This window comes from Apis dorsata, unplaced genomic scaffold (assembly GCF_000469605.1).
Source record: "Apis dorsata unplaced genomic scaffold, Apis dorsata 1.3 scaffold_82, whole genome shotgun sequence".
In the NCBI taxonomy this organism is placed as follows: domain Eukaryota; kingdom Metazoa; phylum Arthropoda; class Insecta; order Hymenoptera; family Apidae; genus Apis; species Apis dorsata.
The window spans coordinates 933,497-938,717 of record NW_006263380.1 but is presented as its reverse complement, the minus strand read 5'-3'; the positions used below and the strand labels follow the sequence as shown (position 1 = coordinate 938,717).

Sequence of the window (5,221 nt, the reverse complement as noted above, 5' to 3'; positions counted from 1 at the left end):
TATATATATATCGATCGACGATTTAATATTTATCGCGAATCGATTGTTCATTGATGTCGATGCGTAAATACGAACAGAGGGACTCGAGTATTATTCAAAAGAACTATTCATTCACTCACTGTTATATACGGTACCTTATGTTATCATTGTTATCCCTTCTACGAGGAGTGCTGAATGTTTTATTTATCGATGATATCTCCAGCGAATAAGAAAAAAAGAAAAGGAAAGAAAAAAGAAAGAAGAAGTTATCATCTCTCTCTCTCTTTCTTTTTTTTGCTCTTTCGTGCCAATTAAAAGTTAAACCCGACCCTAAAGAAATCTCTCGATTATCCGTCGTCGCGATAAGCGAATTTGCATAAATTTTTTCTCTTTTTGTACACGCACAATTGACTCAGAGTAATAAATCTCGTAGGGTGACGACTATATTATTAAAACGATTAAACGAGAAAACATCTGTCGACAGTTTTTTAAAAATTAATTTAACACACACAGGCCGAGTAACAGTTGTCGGCGAGTCCACGAACGAATAAACATTTCGAAACAAACGTACAAGATACGAGAGAATCGTTAAAAATTTATCAACGGGTGTTACATAAACGCGAGGAAGAATAAGAAAAGGAAAGAAAAAAAAAAAAAAATTGTCGCAAGAAAGACGGTCGACGATTCTCTCGAGAAAAACAAAAAATCTACGTTTCGTGCTCTTTTCAGTTTTCGTGATCACCGGAATCACGCGCACGACACCACGATGGACTGGATTCGTGGAAGGAAGGAGAAGTTGGACACGCGATCGGATGTTGGAAAATTCGCCGTTCCACCGGCCGCATTAATCACCGATCATCATCCGACCGGCCGTGTTTCGTTCGTTTCTTTCCGCCGTGCATGGATCACGTGAACCACCGGCAAAACGATTCATCAAGTCCCGATCAATTAACGCATTCCCTCACGTCATCGACGTTTACCTTTCAAACGAGGCAGGGATGCCAACCGTCCGTATCCCAACAACCGATCACCGACCAATTCCTCCTCCGCCAAATTCCCCGTTTCGTATTTTCGATTTTCGGTTTCGAAGAAAAGAAGAAGAAAAAGAAGAAGAAAAGAAGAGATAAGGGAAGACGCGCGAGATAGCACGGTTACGCACCTTGCGTTGAATTTCAATCTCGAGTCATTGACACGGTTGGCCACGTGGTCTTCCGCCACTCCACTCCCAGATGTCGTTCGATCGACCGCTGCGTCACTTTTCGAATTTTCCCGCCACGTGGACAGGTCGCGAAAACACGGGACGAGACGACGGAGAGGCAGGCTCGACGTTGATATTTCGCCTTCCTCGTTCGGGATGATCGGAACCGCGATGGAAAAAGGGCGGAGGAGATGCGTGGTCTCGGTTGAAACCTCGTGAAACTGCGATCGCGTTGGCAACCAGCAGCGTCGTACCGAGCAGCGAGCTTGCCCAGTGACGTCAACGCACCTTCCTCGCCCGCCTTTATCCCTACCATTTTCTCTTTTACCTAGCCTTTTCCTCCTACTTCTCAACGAGATCGAGGATCGTCGATCAGCATTGAGTCACGTATACACACATTCGCCGCGACTCGTCTTTGCCTGACAACTCGTCGTCACTGACAACTCCTCCGTCTGTCGCGTCGCCTCTCTTCTTCTTCTTCTTCTTCTTCTTCTTCTTCTCGATCCCTTTGTTATCTCGAAATAAATTCTCCTTCCAGTTTCACCCGTTTCCCCGATCGAAAAGATCGTTACACCCTAGAAAAAATTCATTCCTCGTTTCATCAATAAATGGTAATTCGTTTCTCTTATCGATTTCTTTTACGATTCTTTTTACTCTTGGCAATTGAAGGATGACATTGGCATAGGTTGGCTGTTCGAATTGGGGGAGGGGGGATGTCGATGATCGAAAGAAAGAAAGTTACCGATTCGTCGGTTCGGACTTCGTTGGTGAACCTTGACGAGTTTATGAGAATTCATAAAGGCTATATGTTTATACAGTCGCTCGTAACATTCGTATCGTACGAGGATGACGCGCATATTCGATGAGATTTAAACGGTTGATTCAGACATTGGATTTTTTTTTTTCGGACCAGTTTTTTCGACTCAATTGCTCACGCCGTTTTCCAATTATTAATTAATCATCGACCGCTACTCGTTATTCCAGTTCGAAGAAGAAAAAAAATTATACAAATATTTCAATCTATATTTCGATCTTTCTCACTTTTTTTTTTACCTTCGTAAGAATCCATCTCCTAAAACAACGAAATTATTCCCACTTTAGTTATTATCAAATCGATCCGATAAAATATATCACGCAATCCTCTCCAATGATAAAACAACAACAGCTGGTGGCCGAAAATTATTCATTGAAGCAATCATTGAAGCGATTAGTGATCACGATACGTTAAATTTCGCCCCATGTAGGCCGGTTTACCACCAGACGGTTCTCAACTATTATCCCATTCACGTAACATTAACTCGTTAGCTGATAGTTTTCGTGGATCGCGGGATCGTTTCGCGAGCGGAGCACGTGCGCCCATCGTGGATCGGTTTGTGTGCACGCCGTACACGCTAATGCGCACTAACAGGGCCAAGTGTGTACACCGGTATCCGCTAATGGGGGACACACTTCGCCGTGATAATAACCAATTACGTGAACGAGGCCGGAGGGCACGACCGTGACGTTTCCACTGTACCATCGCTCCATCTTCCACGAAACTAACCGCCATTATCTCCGTGCGATTTCCCCGATCTTTCGCTATTTCGTTCATCGTCATCAATTCCAAAATAATCGTCGTTAAATCGACGATTACGCGTTTTATTACAACTTTTTCGAAACCGAGATCTGTGAAACCCGCGTCGATCGTATTTTCGACGCCTCCTCCAGTTTTTTCCCTCGTGAATCACAACGAGTTCGAGTTATAAATATAGGAATCATATTCGTAATTTCTTCGACATCTGATTCACTATAATTTAAATGGAAACTGCACACTCGTAACGGTTTCAGAACGCGTCGATCTTTGTAATTCGCGACGTCACTCATTCATTTCGTGCATTTTTCTTAGCAAGGGGGAGAAAAAGAGCGTAAGAGTGAGATCTAAAGATTGTAGGAATGTACGCGGCTCGGTTTCAAAAGTGTGACAACCTTCGATCGCGGCTATCTTGGTCACGTATGTCGCGAAAATGAGGCGAACGAGCGCGTAATAAAATTGTTTTTCAAGTAATTATTCATTCTCACGCCCTCGAACGATCCACGATAATTTTATCGCTCGTCTTCGACCCGCGACGTTGCTTTTTCTTTACCCTTTTTTTTTCTTTTTACTCATACTACTCTTTCCACGCCTTTCATCGTTGCGACGAAACCTTGGTTTACTTCGAATTATCTTTAACTCGATATTGAAAAGTATCGCTTGGAAAAATCGATCAAGCATGAATCAAAAGAATGTGCGCGAAGAATTATTCTTGCCCCTTCTCGCAACGCTAATTTGTCCTTTCAGTTATTTTTAACTCGATATCTATTTTCGTATCGTTGCAAGAATCGCTCGAGTAGATAAAGCGAACGTAAAAGAAATTGTTACCTATATATATATATATATACACGTTGAAGCATAAATCACATACGTGAAAGTTGACAGAGTTTTGATCTTTCACGCAGACGCCGTTCTCGTTCGTTCGAATTCTTTCTCGAATTCGTTTTGCTCGAAGATAAAAGGTCGATCAAGTTAGAATTGGAGGCGCGAATCATCGTTCGTAAACCTAGCGCGAGTATAATCAGTATATCAGTTCGAGGACAGTTCCAGAGGATGTCGCAATTCGCGTTGCAAGGTGATACGCTTCGCCGTTTTTCTATTCTCGTGCAACGCGCTGTCATTCTAGACACTGTTCATTGTCGACCACGAAACAATGGCTGTTTTGAATAAGAAAAGGAGGGATTCCGCGATAACTCGGTTGCGGAACAGAAGGAGAGGAAAAAAAAAAATCAAGAAGCATAATTCCACCCGGTAAACCTGACGTAATGCGTAATGGTCAATGATCCCATAGATAGAGCAGATCTCTTTTATAATACAAAATCTAAATGAAGAATATAATATATAACTCTTTTCGATGAGCGATTATTGATTATATATCGCGAGAGGATTTTTTTTCTAAATCCTAAAAGAATAGAATAGAAAATTTTACGTTTATTTTTTTTTACAAAAGAATTATTTCATCGTTGCACGATATTATTCTTAGTTGCGGAATAGACAGTCAACAATATGACAGTCGATGACAGTGATCCCATAGATAGAGCATAGATCTCTTTTATAATACAAAATCTAAATGAAGAAATATATAACTCTTTTCGACGAGAGTTATTGATTATATATCGCGAGAGGATATTTTTTTTCTAAATCCTAAAAGAATAGGATAGAAAATTTTACGTTCATTTTTTTTTACAAAAGAATTATTTCATTATTTTATTCGTGACAGTCAATGACAGTGATCCTATAGATAGAGCATAGATCTCTTTTATAATACAAAATCTAAATGAAGAAATATATAACTCTTTTCGACGAGAGTTATTGATTATATATCGCGAGAGGATATTTTTTTTCTAAATCCTAAAAGAATAGGATAGAAAATTTTACGTTTATTTTTTTTTACAAAAGAATTATTTCATCGTTGCACGATATTATTCTTAGTTGCGGAATAGACAGTCAACAATATGGCAGTCGATGACAGTGATCCCATAGATAGAGCATAGATTTCTTTTATAATACAAAATCTAAATGAAGAAATATATAACTCTTCTTGACGAACGATTATTGATTATATATCGCGAGAGAATATTTTTTTTCTAAATCCTAAAAGAATAGGATAGAAAATTTTACGTTCATTTTTTTTTACGATAAAAGAGTTATCGTTTCATCATTGAGCGATATTATTTTCAGTTGCAGAACAGACAATCAACAATGAGATAGTCAATGACAGTGATCCCATAGATAAAGCATAGATCTCTTTTATAATACAAAATCTAAATGAAGAAATATATAGCTCTTTTCGACGAGAGTTATTGATTATATATCGAGAAGACATTTTTTTCCTAGATCCTAAAAGAATAGGATAGAAAATTTTACGTTCATTTTTTTTTACAAAAGAATTATTTCATCGTTGCACGATATTATTATCAGTTGCGGAATAGACAGTAAACAACGTGACAATCAATGACAGTGATTTCAGATAG

At 39.3% G+C, this 5,221-nt stretch overlaps 1 protein-coding gene across 6 annotated transcripts in view; it reads right to left on the bottom strand.

Annotated features, from left to right (window-relative positions):
• LOC102680039 overlaps positions 1-5,221 on the bottom strand; it is a 34,268-nt gene that overhangs the window by 13,468 nt on the left and 15,579 nt on the right. Inside the window, exon 10 of one of the 6 annotated variants that reach the window (XM_031508304.1) lies at positions 1,734-1,752. The exons of the other annotated variants lie outside the window; for them this stretch is intronic. The gene's annotated coding sequence lies outside the window, so the exon portion shown is untranslated. Of the gene's footprint in view, positions 1-1,733; positions 1,753-5,221 lie in introns of those variants that run through there. 6 annotated transcript variants of the gene reach the window in all.